Below are 19,842 nucleotides of genomic sequence, written 5' to 3' on the forward strand. Positions count from 1 at the left end.
AACTCCGCTGCAAGAACAGGATACTCGAGAAAGGCACTATCCAGTCAGGATCAGGCAGCCTCCTCAAAGACTGAACTTATAAATGATTATTTCAGTTGATGTATATAGTACAGAGAAAATTGTAATTGTAATTAGTTATTATTTAGTTGTTAAATGAATGTTATGTACTGTTTATCTAAAAGGGGAGGAATTGTTGTGTATGCACCTTTGAGAGAAGAAATGATTCTATACTGCAGTACAGGCAGTGACCACCCCTGTATATAAAGCCATAGCATGCTTCTGTACGTCAGTCTTAAGTTACCCTCTGTTCAGTAAATACCTGTTATTATTGCTCTCCTGCAGTCCGTGTATTATTTATACTCGGACACTACAAAGGGGAAGTGCAAAGAGACCTGGGTGTTATTGTGCACCAGTCGCTGAATTTAAGCATGCAGGTGCAGCAGGCGGTTAAGAAGGCAAATGGTATGTTGGCCTTCGTAGCAAGAGGGTTCGAGTACAGGAACAAGGATGTCTTGCTACAGTTGTACAGGGCCTTGGTGAGACCGCACCTTGAGTATTGTGTGCAGTTTTGGTCACCTTACCTGAGGAAGGACGTTCTTGCCATGGAGGGAGTGCAGCGAAGATTCACCAGGCTGATACCTGGGATGGCAGGATGAAGTATGAGGAGAGATTGTGTCAATTGGGCTTATACTCACTGGAGTTTAAAAGATTGAGAGGGGATCTCATCGAAACCTATAAAATTCTGTCAGGTCTGGACAGACTAGATGCAGGAAGGATGTTTCGGATGGCCAGGGAGTCCAGAACCAGGGGTCATAGTCTAAGGATAAGGGGTAAGCCATTTAGGACTGAAATGAGGAGGAATTTCTTCACCCAGAGAGTGGTGAACCTGTGGAATTCTCTGCCACAGAGGGCGGTGGAGGCCAGTTCATTAAATATATTCAAGAAAGAGTTGGATATATTTCTTGAGGCTAAAGGGATCAAGGGATATGGGGAGAAGGCAGGGACAGGGTACTGAATTGAATGATCAGCCATGATCTCATTGAATGGCAGAGCAGGCTCGAAGGGCCAAATGGCCTACTCCTGCTCCTATCTTCTATGTTTCTATGTTTCAAACAGTCAGTGCCATAACTGACTGGGCGCACGCACCAACCACACCACCCCCTACAGTGGTTAGACTCTCGCTTGTTGGAGATAGTCATTGCCTGGTACTTCTGTGGCACGAATGTTACCTGCCACTTATCAGCCCAAGCCTGAACATTGTCCAGGTCTTGTTGAATGCAAGCATAAACTGCTTCAATATCTGAGGAGTTGTGAATGGCACTGAACACTGTGCACTCATCAGCAAACATCCACATTTCTGACCTTATGTTGGAGGGAAGGTCATTGATGAAGCAGCTGAAGATGCTGAAGGTCCAAAAAAAAAATATTCCACTGAGAAGAAAAGGGTGTAAAAGAAAAGACAGCCATCCGTGGCTAAGTAAAGAAATTAAGGATAGTATTTGACTAAAAACAAGGGCATATAAGGTAGCCAAATCTAGTGGGAGGATAGAGGATTGGGAAAACTTTAAAAGACAGCAAAAAATAACAAAAAGATTGATTAAGAAAGGGAAGATAGATTATGAAAGTAAATTAGCAAAAAATATAAAAACAGATAGTAAGAGTTTTTATAGTTATATAAAAAGAAAAAGGGTGGCTAAAGTAAATGTTGGTCCCTTAGAGGATGAGACCGGGAAATTAATGGTGGGAAATATGGAGATGGCAAAAACACTGAATGAATATTTTGTATCAGTCTTTACAGTAGAGGACACTAAGAATATCCCAACACTGAACAAACAGGGGGCTATAGCGGGGGAGGAGCTAAACATGATCAAAATCACTGAGGAAGTGGTACTCGGTAAAATAATGGGACTCAAGGCGGATAAATCACCTGGACCTGATGGCTTACATCCTAGGGTCTTGAGGGAAGTGGCGGTAGGGATTGTGGATGCATTGGTAATAATTTTCCAAAACTCCCTGGACTCAGCAAAGGTCCTGGCAGACTGGAAAACTGCTAATGTAACACCCTTATTTAAAAAGGGCAGTAGACAGAAGGCTGGAAACTATAGACCGGTTAGCCTAACATCTGTGGTAGGTAAAATTTTGAAGTCCATTATTAAGGAGACAGTAACAGGACATTTGGATAATCATAATTTAATAGGACAAAGTCAGCATGGTTTTATGAAGGGGAATTCATGTTTGACAAATTTGCTGGAGTTCTTTGAGGAAGTAACATATAGGGTGGATAAAGGGGAACCAGTGGACGTAGTGTATTTAGACTTCCAAAAGGCATTTGACAAGGTGCCACACAAAAGATTATTGCTTAAGATAAAAAATCACAGGATTGGGGGTAATATTCTGGCATGGATAGAGGATTGGCTATCTAACAGAAGGCAGAGAGTTGGGATAAATGGTTCATTCTCAGACTGGCAATCAGTAACTAGTGGTGTTCCGCAGGGGTCAGTGCTGGGTCCCCAACTCTTTACAATCTATATTAACGATTTGGAGGAGGGGACCGAGTGTAACATATCAAAGTTTGCAGATGATACTAAGATGGGAGGGAAAGTAGTGAGTGAGGAGGACATAAAAAACCTGCAAGGGGACATAGACAGGCTAAGTAAGTGGGCAGAGATTTGGCAGATGGAATACAATACTGGAAAGTGTGAGGTTATGCACTTTGGCAGGAAAAATCGTAGAGCAAGTTATTATCTTAATGGCAAGAAACTGGAAAGTGCTGAAGTACAAAGGGATCTGGGGGTCCTGGTGCACGAAACTCAAAAGGTTAGTATGCAGGTGCAGCAAGTGATTAAGAAGGCCAATGGAATGTTGGCTTTCATTGCTAGGGGGATAGAATATAAAAATAGGGAGGTATTGCTTCAGTTGTACAAGGTATTGGTGAGACCGCACCTGGAATACTGCGTACAGTTTTGGTGCCCATACTTAAGAAAGGACATACTTGCTCTCGAGTCAGTACAAAGAAGGTTCACTCGGTTAATCCCGGGGATGAGGGGGTGGACATATGAGGAGAGGTTGAGTAGATTGGGACTCTACTCATTGGAATTCAGAAGAATGAGAGGCGATCTTATTGAAACATATAAGATTGTGAAGGGGTTGGATCGGGTGGATGCGGGGAGGATGTTCCCAATGATGGGTGAAACTAGAACTAGGGGGCATAGTCTTAGAATAAGGGGCTGCTCTTTCAAAACTGAGATGAGGAGGAACTACTTCACTCAGAGGGTGGTAGGTCCATGGAATATGCTGCCCCAAAAAGCTGTAGAAGCTACATCATTACATAAATTTAAAACAGAAATAGACAGTTTCCTAGAAGTAAAGGGAATTAAGGGTTACGGGGAGCGGGCAGGAATTTGGACATGAGTCTAGGCTCGGATCGGCCATGGCCCTGTGGGTAGCGGAGCGGGCCCAGGGGCCGTGTAGCCTGATCCTGCTCCTATTTCGTGTGTCTAATTCTGTTAGATTCAGGAGATGGTTCTGTGATAGTGGATTGGCGGTTAGGATCAGATCAGCCGTGATCTTATTGAATGGCGGAGCAGGCTCGAGGGGCCGATTGGACTACTCCTGCTCCTATTTCTTATGTTCTTATGTTCTTATGGTTGGGCCTAGGAAACTGCCCTGAAGAACTCCTGCAGCGATGTCCTCGGGCTGTGATGATTAACCTTCAACCACCACAACCATCTTCCTTTGTGCTAGGTATGACTCCAGCCAGTGGAGCATTTTCCCCCCGATTCACATTGACTTCAGTTTTACTAGGGCTCCTTGATGCCACACTTGGCCAAATGCTGCCTTAATGTCCAGGGCAGTTACTCTCACCTCACCTCTGGAATTCAGCTCCTTTGTCCATGTTGGGGACCTTAGGAGGAGGCCGATATGGATCATCCACTCGGCTCTTCTGGCTGAAGGTGATTACAAACGCTTCAGCTTTGTCTTTTGCACTCACGTGTTGGGCTCTACCATCATTGAGGATGGGGATATTCATGGTGCCTCCTCCTCCCGTTAGTTGTTTAATGGTTCACCACCATTCACAACTGGATGTGACAGGACTGCAGAGCTTTCATCTGATCCGTTGATTGTGGGATCGCTTAGCTCTGTCTATAGCATGCTGCTTCCGCTTTTTAGCATGCATATAGTCCTGTGTTGCAGCTTCCCCAGGTTGGCACCGCATATTTAGGTATGCTTGGTGCTGCTCCTGGTATGCTCGTGTACACTCCTTATTTAACCAAGATTGGTCCCCTGGCTTGATGGTAATGGTAGAGTGAGGGATATGCCAGCCAATGAGGTTACAGATTGTGGTGGAATACAATTCTGCTGCTGATGATGCCCCACAGCGCCTCATGGATGCCCAGTTTTGAGCTGCTAGAACTGCCCTGAATCTATCCCATTTATCATAGTGGTAGTACCACACAACACGATGGTGGGTGTCCTCAATGTGTAGGCAGAGCATCGTCTCCACATTGACTGTGCGGTGGTCACTGCTACCAATGCTGTCATGTACAGATGCATCTGCGACAGGTAGATTGGTGAGGACAAGGTCAAGTAGGTTTTTCCCTCCTGTTGGTTCTTTCACCACCTGTCGCAGGCCCAGTCTGGCAGCTATGTCCTTCAGAACTCGGCCAGCTCCGTCAGTAGTGGCCCTACCGAGCCACTCTTTGTGATGGACATTGAAGTCCCCCACCCAGAGTACATTCTGTGCCCCTGCTACCCTCAGTGCTTCTTCCAAGTGGTGTTCAACATGGAGGAGTACTGATTCATCAGCTGAGGGAGGGCAGTAGGTGGTGCTCAGCAGGAGGTTTCCTTGCCCATACTTGACCTGAAGCCATGAGACTTCATGGGGTCCGGAGTCAATGTTGAGACCCTGGTGGTTCTGTCCTGCTGGTGGGACAATTTTTGTCAATTTGTATTCAGCCAAACCTTCAGATAAACAAAAAGCTGCCTTTAATTGTCTCCATCACTACCTACAGTACTTATTACTATAACAAACTTCTCCATGGGAACAGCTAAATACACTTCCCCTGTGGGCACTTCAAATGAAATGAGCCTGCACACAGTACTGCATAAGCCCATGGAAATTTATACATTGTGTAGAGTAGATAAAATGTGCTAATCATGGCTGAAATCATTACGTATGTGTCTTTATATTTTGACATTAGAAGTATTATTTATTTAATTTTATATTCCAGTTGAATTCAATAATAATATAAATTGACTGATAATCACCAACATCACAGGTAGATAAATGCATGCTTCTCAAATACCACCCTATACTTAAATACCTATTAAGATCTTTCCAACATGACAACCTCTCCTTTGAGATTATTTTTATATGAGAAACGACCCATTTCTCCCCTAGGTATTACTGACTTGCCATAGTTCTCCACATGTGTGGTATATTTATACCCATTCACATGTATTAACCATTGGAGGGAACGTTAACCTAGAGGAGAGCATGGGTTTGGGTACGGGTCAGGGGTTAAAACAGGTAAAAATACGAACACGTCGGGAAGCTGGCTCCAACCCACCGACTTCTATGTTTAACTCAAGCATGTTAGGCTGGTTGCGTGCAACCTCCTCGGGAGAGGCGGATTGTCTATTAACATATGATAATCATTCAATTAGAGCAATATTTCAACACAGTTTTAAGTTTAACGTCACATTCATGGTTTTCCCGGGCTTCCAGAAACTCGCCAGTGGAGGCAAGGCAAGACCACAGCGGCATCTGAGGGGGCTGAATCAAACTCATGGAAATACTGCAATAAATACTCAGTACGCACAGGTGCTTTCTTACCTAATAGTGGGAAAGGGTTTGTTCACAGTACTTTTGGTGAGAGTTTACTTTGTACACTTTGAAGGTTTTCTGAATCACACCAAGATGGGTGGTGCCTTGGCTGCCTTAGATTAGACCTTAGATGAGGAGCAATATGACCAGCAGCAGCAGCAGCCGACTGCTGAGAGACCTGCAGCTAGAGAGTGGAGCAGCAGAGAGGGGAGCAGCTCGCAGGAGGCACTACCCACGACACAGGGTGTACAGGCAGAGGCTGAGTTTCCTTGACATATTGGAACATCAGTGCTTCAGGAGGCTCAGGTTGTCACGTCAGGTGGTGGCAGATATCTGCAGCCTCCTAGAAGAAGACCAGCTCCGTGCTGGACCTGGTGGCCACGCGTTACCAGTGGCTAACAAAGTGACCACTGCACTCAATTTTTCTGCCTCCGAATCCTTCCAGGGCTCTGCTGGAGAAATATCCAGGATCTCCCAGTCGGCGACCCACAAATGTATGAGACAGGTGACTGATGGCTTGAATGTCAGGGCCGGCAATTATGTGAACTTTGCCAGCAATAATGCCAGTCAGAATGAATGGGCTCTCGGGTTTGTGTCTATGGCTTGCTTCCCACAGGTGCAGGGCATCAGCAACTGCACATACGTTGCAATCCACATACCCCCGGATCAATCAGGAGTATTCATGAACTGCAAGGGCTTCCACTCCATCAAAGTGCAGCTTTTGTGTAACCACAAAAAGATATTTCTGCAGGTGTGCACAAGATTCCCGAGGAGTTGCCATCATACTTTTGTCCTGCAGCAGTCCAAGCTCCCTGACATCTTTGGACCAGTAAGCACACTTAAGGGGTGGCTGGCAGGAGACAAGGGATACCCAGTTCAAACTTGGCTGATGACACCCGTCAGAAATCTGACCAATGAAGTCCAACAGCGCTACAATAAATGCCATATGACCACCAGATGTGTGATCAAACAAGCCATCGGCGTGCTGAAGATGCACTTCAGGTGCCTAGACAGGCCTGGAAGCGCCCTTCAGTGCGCACCAGCCAAGGTATCCAGAATAATCGTGGTGTGCAGTGCTCTGCACAACACTGCACAGCAGCAAGGTTTGGACCTGCAGGAGGGACAAGGCGCACAGCGTACATTGTCTCCAGATGATTCCGAGGAGGAGGAGGAGTAGCATAAGGAAGTGGAAGAGGAGCAGGATCATGAGGGCAATGCAGCACCAGCTGTTCACATTGCTGCCCGGGATGCCAGGATGCCCTTATTAATGCAAGGTTTACTTAGGTTGAACCAGTGGGCCAATGTCAGAAGCACATGCAGCGGTCACTCTTCCCCCACCCCCAATGCCACTGACACAAAGCAGACCTGCAAACAACCAACCACCCCTTGCACATCCCCCTATTGGTCCCCGTTAATTTGTGTATTCCCATTCATCATCAAGCAAGTTAAAAGGTGACTTGCCACCCAGCAACCAAGACTGGGCAAGACAGGAAGTGGTGCAAAAGAGTAACATTTATGCCATTCTACTAAATAACAGAAACTTCACAACAGAGCTTTTTCTCATACACCCATGTGCATATCCTTGTGCAACTACAAAGCTTTACTCTTCCGTTTCATACTGCTTCTACGTGGTGCAACCCCTGTGGCTTGAGCAAAGGTGGAGGCCGGCTGCTGAAGTTCCTGCTCTGACTGCTGAGTTGCAATTGGCCGACGTCCTCTGGATTTTGGAGCCTGTGAGGGCCCCTCCAAAGACTGTTCCACCTGCAACTGTGCAGGGGCAGATTGGCCATCGGGACACGAGGCAGCACGTGGAGCTCTGACTGAGGTGAGTGGGTGCAACAGGTGACAAGTGGAAGCGTTTTGATTGGAGTTCACACTTCCATGTCCCCTTTCACCATCGTCTCTCTCATGGGCCAGTCACACTTCACTTCTACTACTCTGCTGGAGAGCACTTTGGTGTAGATCAGTGCAGTGCTGTAAGGCCAAAGCTAAGGCATCTCTCATCTTATATAAGGCGGCAGACCTGTTGGCATCCAGAGTGTGCATGGCTGTGGTCAAGGCATGCATAGAATCATTTGGTTGTCACATTTGATGTTCCATGAAGTTGGCCACTCTGTCATGCAAGAAGACATCATCGCAATACACTGTGACATCATCCCACTCATGCTTGAGGCGGACTCCTCCATTCTCTCTGCAATCGTAGTCAGTGTGTTTGGAAGGCCTATCAGTACACTGCACATTCTCTGCTGCCCTCAATGATTCTCCACTTCACTGATGGCCCCAGGGTACAGCATCTGTGTCCAGCTGAGCAGAGTTTGGAGAGGATTGCGCCCTCTGACACGGGCTCTCCACAGCTGACTCTGCCACCACTGTCTGCTCTTGCTCACGTGTGAACTGTGAGTCACCAGGTGCAAACCCAACTATCTGTCTAACTGGTCCCACCGAAGAGCGAGTATCTGCGCAGGTACATGGTAAGCATGAGTTCTGGACAGTGAACCCTCAGAACGATTCAGCTCTTCTCAGGATTCATTGTCCGGGAGCTCCATCAACTGCTGCTACATGCAAGAAGGCCCTGGTGGAGCGAAAAGATATGAATTAGTACTGGCAAGGTAAGTATGTTGTAACTTATCATTATGAAGATGATCATATTTCACTTGCTGCTGAAGTCAAGTCACCATGACTGAGTGTTGTATAACATGTGGGTCGCTGATATTTAATTGTGTCACCAGGTAGCTGGGAGGTCCCAACCTCTCCATCTCCGACAATCAGGGATCCTGATACACCACTGACCTCCAGCTCTTCCTCCTCTGCAGTTGTTAACTGGGAAATCTGTGGAGGACCACTTCCGGTTCTCTCCCTAGTGTTCTGTGCTCCCTTCTCCTGCAACAGACCGATGAATGACTGTAATGACGTGTGTTCAGCTGATGGATGCAGTGCATTTTGGTGAGGGTGACTATTAGGCAGAGGCAGCAAATTGAATCAGGATGCAGTGGTGGATGGATCCATGAGGATGTGAGGAAGTGCATAGAAAGAGAATGATGGATGCAGCTGTAAGATCAGTGTGTGTGTAAGGAGTTATGTGATATGGTGGGCTTGACGAGGCAGAATCTGTGGCGGTGGGGGAGGTGCATGTGGGAATGTACTCGCTATCCCTTAACTGGTTAGGTCATTAAGGCGCTTCCTGCACTGAATCCAGGAACGTGGCACAAAGGCTGCTGACCTCCTGGGCCACCTCCAGTCACGCCTTCTTTGTGACAGCAGCAAGTTTCTTCCTCCCCTTGCTGGGGAAGAGTACCTCTCTCCAGCTCCCCACAGACCCCAGCAATACATTAAGGGAGGCGTTATTGAAGCACGACGCAGTCTTTGAGGGTCCTGGATCCATTGTCACACCTTGTCTTCTCTTGCTTCCAACTCCAAGCTCTTCCAAATTCCATCTTTGGATTGGCCCTTTAAGTGTGGAGTTCAGATAGCTTCATGTGAGTCCTCATCACGCCCGCTGTTGCACAATCAAATACCAAACCCAGAAGTAAAATGATAATGAGCTGACTGTGCTAAAATGCTACTGACAGAAACGCTGAACTTATTTCCAGGTTTCCCACGTGATATCGGACCCCCGCCCCTACCACTCCCACCACCCCCCAACCCCGGCTCCTAGCATGCCTCCAAGTTAATATCAGGGCCAGTATCTCTAACAGATAATGCAGTTTCAAAGTTTATGAAAAGTTTAATCCATATACTGACTGATGAAACTAATCCTTGTTCAATGTCTGTGATGATCAACTGGTCATATTTGTGTGTTTCATTGGGGGCTGAATTAGGCCATGTAGAGCCCATTTTTTAGGCACTATGCAGCCAAATAAGACTCGAAAATGAGGTCTGAGATGCACGTGCACACTTCTGACGGGAAGTGCGCAGGATGCTATCTTTGTAAAGGGGTATGCATACAGCTGCCTAACAACTGCTGGCAGCATGCAGAGCAGTGACATGATGATGCAAATGAATGTGCAATGCTGATTTGAAGCCACTGCTGTCATTTTCCAATTCCCCACTCCAGCCAACGCTCTGTCTTAACCTCGCACAGCTGAACACAACCCTAAATGGAATGAAGGAACCCTGATCAGTGCTATTTAAAGGGATCATGAAGTACTTACAGGTTATTTGCTGGATTATTTCTTCTGGCTGCTGGTGCAATTGTACATGTTTTTGGAGGTTTCCTATACTTGGCTACAGTTTGAGTATTCTACAGGGAGTGGTCTGGGTACTCTACAGGGAGTGGTGTGGGTACCCTACAAGGAGTGGTGTGGGTACCCTACAAGGAGTGGTGTGGGTACTCTACAAGGAGTGCTCTGGGTACTTTACAGGGAGTGGTCTGGGTACTCTACAGGGAGTGGTGTGGGTACTCTACAGGGAGTGGTGTGGGTACCCTACAAGGAGTGGTCTGGGTACTCTACAGGGAGTGGTGTGGGTAATCTACAAGGAGTGCTCTGGGTACTTTACAGGGAGTGGTCTGGGTACTCTACAGGGAGTGGTGTGGGTACTCTACAGGGAGTGGTCTGGGTACTCTACAGGGAGTGGTGTGGGTACTCTACAGGGAGTGGTGTGGGTACTCTACAAGGAGTGGTCTGGGTACTTTACAGGGAGTGGTCTGGGTACTCTACAGGGAGTGGTGTGGGTACTCTACAGGGAGTGGTCTGGGTACTCTACAGGGAGTGGTCTGGGTAATCTACAGGGAGTGGTGTTGGTATCTACAGGGAGTGGTGTGGGTACTTTACAGGGAGTGGTCTGGGTACTCTACAGGGAGTGGTGTGGGTACTCTACAGGGAGTGGTCTAGGTACTCTACAGGGAGTGGTGTGGGTACTCTACAGGGAGTGGTCTGGGCACTCTACAGGGAGAGGTGTGGGTACTCTACAGGGAGTGGTCTGGGTACTCTACAGGGAGTGGTCTGGGTACTCTACAGGGAGAGGTGTGGGTACTCTATAGGGAGTGGTCTGGGTACTCTATGGGGAGTGGTCTGGGTACTCTACAGGGAGTGGTCTGGGTACGCTACAGGGAGTGGTCTGGGAACTCTACAGGGAGTGGTCTGGGTACTCTACAGGGAGTGGTCTGGGTACTCTACAGGGAGTGGTCTGGGTACTCTACAGGGAGTGGTCTGGGTACTCTACAGGGAGTGGTCTGGGTACTTTACAGGGAGTGGTCTGGGTACTCTACAGGGAGTGGTCTGGGTACTCTACAGGGAGTGGTCTGGGTACTCTACAGGGAATGATCTGGGTACTCTACAGGGAATGGTCTGGGTACTCTACAGGGAATGGTCTGGGTACTCTACAGGGAGTGGTCTGGGTACTCTACAGGGAATGGTCTGGGTACTCTACAGGGAATGGTCTGGGTACTCTACAGGGAATGGTCTGGGTACTCTACAGGGAGTGGTCTGGGTACTCTACAGGGAGTGTAGAGTACATCTGGCATGACAGTCTATTCTTGAAACTTATTGAAAGTGGTGTAGGGGGAAAAACATATGATGTAATTAAATCAATGTATACAAACAATAAATGTGCAGTTAAAATTGGAGACAAACAAACAAAATACTTCCCACAGGGGTGTGGTGTGACGCAGGGCTCGCCCATCTCACCGACACTCTTTAATATTTACATAAATGAATTGGCAAAACTACTTGAACAATCTACAGCACCCGGCCTCAACCTATATGAATCCAAGGTTAAATTCCTCCTCTATGCAGATGACCTGGTTCTGTTGTCACCAACTAAGGAGGGTCTACAGTAGAACCTGGATCTGCTGGAGTCATTCTGTCAGACCTGGGCCCTGACAATTAACCACCAAAAAACCAAAGTCCTTGTGTTCCAGCAAAGATCCAGACATCAGGGACCCAGAATAAATTTCACACTAGGAACAACTAAAATTGAACAAACCACTAACTACACATACTTGGGCCTAAAAATCAGCTCTACAGAAAATTTTCATCTGGCTGTGAATGAACTGAAATAGAAAGCTAGAAGGGCTTTCTATGCCATTAAAAAATCAATCCAAATAGAAATCCCAATTAGCATTTGGCTAAAAAATTTTAAATCAGTAATTGAACCAATTGCACTCTATGGCAGTGAGGTGTGGGGACCGCTAACACAACAAGAATTTGCAAAATGGGACAAACACCCAATTGAGATCCTACATGCAGAATTCTGTAAAAGTATCCTCCGGACTCAAAGGAAAACCATAAACAATGCATGCAGGGCAGAACTAGGCCAATATCCATTAATAATTACTATCCAAAAAAGAGCCACCAAATTTTGGAAACACATAAAAATGAGCAACCCCCACTGCTATCATTACGAAGCCCTGAAATACCAAGAGAGGACCATAAAGAAGAATACCCTCAGTCAACTCGTCCTGGGACTCAGTGAAGTAACTACTAACACTACTAACAATAACCAGCCCCAGGACAGTGACATCGTAGCACAGAGAATTCGACCCAACACAATTGTCACTAAGCAAAAGGAAAAATATCTGTCACATTGGGCAGAAACAACAAAAACCCAAAACAAACTCATTTGCTACTTGGCCCTAAACAGACAATACAACATGGCTGAATACCTGACCATGGTAAAGGACAGCAAACTGAGAAAAACCTTGACAAGGTACAGACTTAGTGAACATAGCCTGGCCATCAAAAAAGGCAGACACAGACAGACCCGGCTGCCAAGAGAGGACAGGATATGCTCTCACTGCAGTCAGGGAGTGATGGAGACAGAGATGCACTTCCTCACAGCTTGTGGAAAATATCAGGGCATCAGGGAGAATTTCTACCTAAAATTCACAAATATATGCCCTGAATTCAGAAATTTGAATGACGACCAAAAACTCCCATACCTACTAGGGGAACAGAGAAATTGTGTAACCTTAGCGGCACACTATGTTACAGCTTGCCATAAACAGAGGGACAACCATTAAACCTAAGAAAAGAGTATATACAAATTATACGAATGTATATTTACACACTCAGGGATATATCTGTTTATACACTGTATGGATAGATCTGCGTTTATGTGTTCAACCATAAATGTTTTTTGATGCTTTGGCAACATAAGATGTACCTTATCATGCCAATAAAGCGATTTGAATTGAATTGAATTGAATTGAGTGGTCTGGGTACTCTACAGGGAATGGTGTGGGTACTCTACAGGGAGTGGTGTGGGTACTCTACAGGGAGTGGTCTGGGTACTCTACAGGGAGTGGTGTGGGTACTCTACAGGGAGTGGTCTGGGTACTCTACAGGGAGTGGTGTGGGTACTCTACAGGGAGTGGTCTGGGTACTCTACAGGGAGTGGTGTGGGTACTCTACAGGGAGTGGTCTGGGTACTCTACAGGGAGTGGTGTGGGTACTCTACAGGGAGTGGTCTGGGTACTCTACAGGGAGTGGTGTGGGTACTCTACAGGGAGTGGTCTGGGTACTCTACAGGGAGTGGTGTGGTGGTCTTGCAGTACATTTTCTGTTATATAAAATATTGCGCTGAAAGAAGTTGCTGCCAAACATGGGTGGCCTGTTAGGGCTTCCTCTGGGAATTGAGCATGACTAGTAGAATGAAGAGAGGTCATGCAGGGCAGAACAAACTGCTAGAAGAGGGAGGAGGAGGAGGAGGAGGGGGAGAAGGGCTCCCAGCAGGAGGCCATATCTGTGGAGGGTCTTTAGGGAGCAATTCTCTTACATCAACTTAAGCGAGGACGAATGAATGAGATGTCTTCGCTTCACAAAAGAGGTTGTGACTGAAATCTGTCAGCTGCTGCTGCAACAACTGCAACCTCAAAGCAGGGCACGGACAGCATTGCCTGTGGCTGTCAAGGTGACCTGAGCTCTTAATTTTTAATTTGTCTGGCTTCTTTCAGGCTGCTCCTGGAGATGTAAGAAACATCATGCAGTTTGCAGTCCACTGCAGTATAACGGAGGTCGCTGAGGCTCTCTATAACATGAGAAACACATACATCTCATTCCCTGTTGGCCGAGACCAGCAGGAGGAGTGAGCACAAGGTTTTGCATGGATTGCTGCATTCCCCGTGGTGCAGGGTGCCATTGACTGCACACACAATGCCTTGCGTGCTCCTCATTTGAACTCAACCACATTCATCAGCTGGAAACTATAGACCGGTTAGTCTAACATCTGTGGTAGGTAAAATTTTGGAGTCCATTATTAAGGAGACAGTAACAGGACATTTGGATAATCATAATTTAATAGGACAAAGTCAGCATGGTTTTATGAAGGGGAAGTCATGTTTGACAAATTTGCTGGAGTTCTTTGAGGAAGTAATGTATAGGGTGGATAAAGGGGAACCAGTGGACGTAGTGTATTTAGACTTCCAAAAGGCATTTGACAAGGTGCCACACAAAAGATTATTGCTTAAGATAAAAAATCACGGGATTGGGGGTAATATTCTGGCATGGATAGAGGATTGGCTATCTAACAGAAGGCAGAGAGTTGGGATAAATGGTTCATTCTCAGACTGGCAATCAGTAACTAGTGGTGTTCCGCAGGGGTCAGTGCTGGGTCCCCAACTCTTTACAATCTATATTAACGATTTGGAGGAGGGGACCGAGTGTAACATATCAAAGTTTGCAGATGATACTAAGATGGGAGGGAAAGTAGTGAGTGAGGAGGACATAAAAAACCTGCAAGGGGACATCAACAGGCTAAGTAAGTGGGCAGAGATTTGGCAGATGGAATACAATACTGGAAAGTGTGAGGTTATGCACTTTGACAGGAAAAATCGTAGAGCAAGTTATTATCTTAATGGCAAGAAACTGGAAAGTACTGAAGTACAAAGGGATCTGGGGGTCCTGGTGCACGAAACTCAAAAGGTTAGTATGCAGGTGCAGCAAGTGATTAAGAAGGCCAATGGAATGTTGGCTTTCATTGCTAGGGGGATAGAATATAAAAATAGGGAGGTATTGCTTTAGTTGTACAAGGTGTTGGTGAGACCGCACCTGGAATACTGCGTACAGTTTTGGTGTCCATACTTAAGAAAGGACATACTTGCTCTTGAGTCAGTACAAAGAAGGTTCACTCGGTTAATCCCGGGGATGAGGGGATGGACACATGAGTAGATTGGGCCTCTACTCATTGGAGTTCAGAAGAATGAGAGGCGATCTTATTGAAACATATAAGATTGTGAAGGGGTTGGATCGGGTGGATGCGGGAAAGATGTTCCCGATGATGGGTGAAACTAGAACTAGGGGGCATAGTCTTAGGATAAGGGGCTGCTCTTTCAAAACTGAGATGAGGAGGAACTACTTCACTCAGAGGGTGGTAGGTCCATGGAATATGCTGCCCCAAAAAGCTGTAGAAGCTACATCATTACATAAATTTAAAACAGAAATAGACAGTTTCCTAGAAGTAAAGGGAATTAAGGGTTACGGGGAGCGGGCAGGAATTTGGACATGAGTCTAGGTTCGGATCGGTCATGGCCCTGTGGGTAGCGGAGTGGGCCCAGGGGCCGTGTAGCCTGATCCTGCTCCTATTTAGTGTGTCTAATTCTGTTAGATTCAGGAGATGGTTCTGTGATAGTGGATTGGCGGTTAGGATCAGATCAGCCATGATCTTATTGAATGGCGGAGCAGGCTCGAGGGGCCGATTGGCCTACTCCTGCTCCTATTTCTTATGTTCTTATGTTCTTATGAAAGGTATTCCACTCCCTCAATGTGCCACTGGTGTGCAGCCACAGGCAGTGCATCCCACAGGTTAAATGCCCTTTATCCAGGCAGTAGTCACAGTTCTTTCATTCTGTGGCAGCCCTCTGTGCCACCTGTTTTTCAACCACTACGACAAGTCAAAGGCTGGCTACAGGACAACAAGGGTTATCCTCTTATGACATGGCTCATGACTCCGGTCAGGAACCCAGGCACACCTGCACTGGAAGGCCTACAATGAGAGCCGTGCTGCCACAAGAAACATAGAGCACACCATCGGCGTCCTCAGGCAATGCTTCCACTGCCTGGACTGCTCTGGAGCAGCCCTGCAGTACTCAGCTGAGCGAGTATTGAGATTTGTGGTGTTAGGCTGCATGCTGCACAACCTGGCCATTATGAGGGAACAGCCCTTGCCACCACCTATCAGGTGAGAAGATGAGTAGCAGGAGCATGAGGAGGAGGAGGAAGTTGAGGAAGTGCAACAGGAAGTGGAGGAATGCTGTCACCCTGAGAGACGACAGCAGGTTCGTGCTCCATGGAGCCACTGCCACTCTCCCGGGGCGGCGCCTCAGCAATCCTAGTAATCTGTTGGAGAACAGATTGCTGGACTGCTGTGACACCCTGGAAGACCCTTTCCTATGATGACCAGCACTGTCTCCTCCATGGGAGTTAAAACGTGTAGGCGTGCTTGTCCTCCTCCAGTTTTTTGCTGCTGCCTCCTGTTATGTGCCACCTTCTCCTGCAAGAAAGAGTGAAGTGTGTCAGTGAGTGTCCTGCAATATGCTTGGGGGATGTGGCTGTCATGGTTGAATAGCTGCCAGTGTGTGTGAGCCGTGAGGCTTACAACAGTGCTAAGTGCCTGAGGGTGAGGTAAAGTATATGAATTTTAGCATTGAGTACTGATTGATAGAGATTGTTGGTCGGTGGATGTTGGGGGTTGTAGTGTATGTACTTTGCAGAAGGAACTATATTCTGCAGCCCCTGTATACTGCAGTACCAGTAGCGACCACCCCTGTATATAAGCCTGTGTAGTAACTTTTCCATTGTAGTTCCAGTTTGTCTCCACTCAGTAAAGACCTGTTATAACCAACTCCTGCAGTCCGTGTCTCAATTACACGCGGACATAATACTGGCGACGAGCAGATCCGAAGTTACCTACAGTCTGCACCACCTCATGGGGATCTATCCCCGAAGCAAAGTTGTCAGAGGTAGAGGCCAGAAGGAAGAAAGAAAAAATAAATAAATAAAACGAACGGAAGAAACGGGCGTCGACCATGGGCAACCGCCTCTGATTCATCGGAGTTGAAGATTTGCAGGAGAGGCTGTCGAGAGCGGGGCTTGGTTATCCTGTCGATGGTGTTCCAGCTAATCGGGCTGGTGGCAGGTAGTACACTGATCCTTCCTGGGCTGCGGCGGGCTAGAGCTCGATCGGGTGGCTTTTCAACGGGGCCGAGCAGCGTTGATGGGAAGAGGAGAGAGAGAGAGAGGGTGGAGCACACAGGGCGCTGCCGGTGCTATGAAGCCGGGCAGCGTACAGACCCGAGAAGAGGGAGGAAAGTGTCCCGCAGGGTTGCTCTGACGACGGGGAAATAAAAGAAATTAGAAGCGCAGAAAGCCGCGAGGAGCTGCAGTTTGCCACGGGAACCGCGGAGAGCGGCGTTAGCAGCAGCGCGGGGGGAAGTGCGCGAAGACCATAGGGCGTCGCCATCAAGGCATAAAATGCCAGCAACAGCGCTAGCAGCAGCGGGGAAGACGGAAAGCGCGGGAGGCGCCATTTTGTTAAATCGGGGAAGAAGGCAAAGCGCAGGAGGCGCCATCTTAGATTTCCAAGATGCCGAAGACTGGCAATATCACTGCCTTCGATAATGCAATAGAAGACTGGACCACGTATGTGGAAAGAGTCGAAGTATATTGCGAGGCAAACGAAGTAGCCGATGAGAAAAAGGCATCGGTACTACTAAACCTAATGGGTGCAAGAATGTACGGCCTATTGCGGAACCTGATTACTCCAGCCAAACCGATGGCGAAGAGTTTTAGCGAAATTGTTGATATCCTACAGGAACACCTAAATCCTACACCGCTGCTGATAGCAGAAAGATTTAAATTCCACAGGAGAAATCAGCATAAAGATGAGAGCAATGCTGATTACCTTACGGAACTACGCAAGCTATCAAAGCACTGCCAGTTTGGAGCAGGACTGGCAGATACCCTACGGGACAAATTTGTCTGTGGACTCCTGAGTGAAGGAACCCAGAAGAGGTTACTCTCAGAGAAAGAGCTGATGCTAGATAAGGCTTTCAGCGTGGCAGTATCGTATGAAGCAGCAGCAAGGGGAGCTGCAGAAATACAGCAAAAGCCACAGGAATACGGCACCCACGAAATGACACGGGGATTTGAAAAATGTTATCGCTGCGGCAGAACAACCCATGACCAGAAGGACTGCTGGTCCAAGGACAAAATATGCAGGCAATGCGGAAAGATGGGACACATTGCACGAGTTTGCAGGTCTGGGAAGAAGACTAATGACAACAAAAAGGCTACTAAGGAACAGTACAGGAAAGTAAAAAAGATGACGGACAGCAGTTCCGAAGACCAGATGAGCGATAGTGAATCCGGGAACAAGAGACTAAGCTGTCTCAAACTTCACAACGTAATCGCAAAAGAGGATCACCGAACCATTTGGGTCACCCTCACGATAGCAGGGTCTCAAGTCAAAATGGAATTGGATACAGGATCAGCCCTGACCGTCATGAATCGACGAGACTACGAGCGGCTATTCTCACACATACCCTTGAAAGAGACATCCATTGTCTTGAAGATGTATACGGGGCAAAAAGTATACCCCAGAGGGAAAATAAGGGTGCCTGTCGAATACAACGGCAAGGAAATACAGAAATTGTATCTGTACATACTGCAAGATGGTGGACCACCATTATTGGGACGTGAATGGATCAGAAAGATAAGTTTAGACTGGCACTCCATTCAGGCACTGACGGTGGCTGGTAAAAAGGATGACGATGTCACACCTGGACGATTGTCAAAAATCTTAGCTAACGCCAAAGAGGTATTTCAACAAGAACTGGGAACTCTTAAAGGCATAACTGCCTCGATAAAAATAGAAGAGAATGCAATTCCCAAGTTTTTCAAAGCAAGACCGGTACCATATGCAATTCGCCCAGCCGTCGAGGCAGAGCTGGAGAATCTGGAGAATGCAGGCGTGTTATCTAAGGTAGACTGGAGTGAGTGGGCGACACCCATTGTTCCTGTCATGAAGAAAACGTTAAACAATAAGTCTGAGGAGCCAAGGAAGGTTCGAATCTGTGGGGACTTCAAGGTGACGGTGAACCCAGTCCTTCACACAGTACAATATCCTCTCCCGAGGATAGAAGATATTTTCGCCTCACTATCTGGAGGGAAGCGTTTTACAAAAATTGACCTAGCACAAGCATATTTGCAGATGGAGGCTGAAGAATCCTCTAGGAAGTATCTCACGATAAACACTCACAAAGGTCTTTACCAGTATAATCGACTGGTATTCGGAGTAGCATCAGCTCCGGCGATATGGCAAAGAGCGATGGAACAAGTCCTGCAAGGGATTCCGGGGACTCAGTGTTACTTGGACGACATCCTAGTGACAGGTGAAGAAATCAGTGAACACCTTGCCAACCTAGAGCAGGTGCTCACTAGACTAAGAGAACATGGGCTACGAGCCAATCGCCCCAAGTGCGAGTTTTTTAAGAAACAGATATCGTATTGTGGCCACGTGATTGATGAAGAGGGGTTACATAAGTCCCCTAACAAAATTGAAGCGGTAGTTAAGGCTCCAGCGCCTGAAAATGTGTCACAACTGAAGTCATTCCTCAGATTGGTGAATTACTACCATAAGTTTTTGCCAAATTTGTCAACAATTCTGCACCCACTGAACGCCCTACTACAAACTGGAGTAGCATGGAAATGGAGCGATGAATGTAAGCGGGCCTTTCAGAAGAGTAAAGACCTAATCACTTCAAGAGAAGTATTGGCTCACTACAACCCATCACTACCGATAAGACTGGCGTGTGATGCGTCTCCCTACGGCATTGGAGCGGTACTGTCACATAAATTCCTTGATGGTTCAGAGAGGCCAATAGCTTTTGCGTCACGCTCGTTAACTTCAGCCGAGCGTAACTACCCTCAGATTGACAGAGAGGCCCTCAGCCTGGTGTGGGGGTGAAGAAGTTCAATCACTACCTGCACGATCAGAAATTTACTCTACTAACTGATCATCAACCTCTTGTCTCCATTTTCAACCCTCAGAAGGGCGTCCCGATAATGACAGCACAACGG

Source organism: Somniosus microcephalus, chromosome 5, assembly GCF_052327205.1.
Source record: "Somniosus microcephalus isolate GS21.2 chromosome 5, FLI_Smic_1.0, whole genome shotgun sequence".
In the NCBI taxonomy this organism is placed as follows: Eukaryota; Metazoa; Chordata; class Chondrichthyes; order Squaliformes; family Somniosidae; genus Somniosus; species Somniosus microcephalus.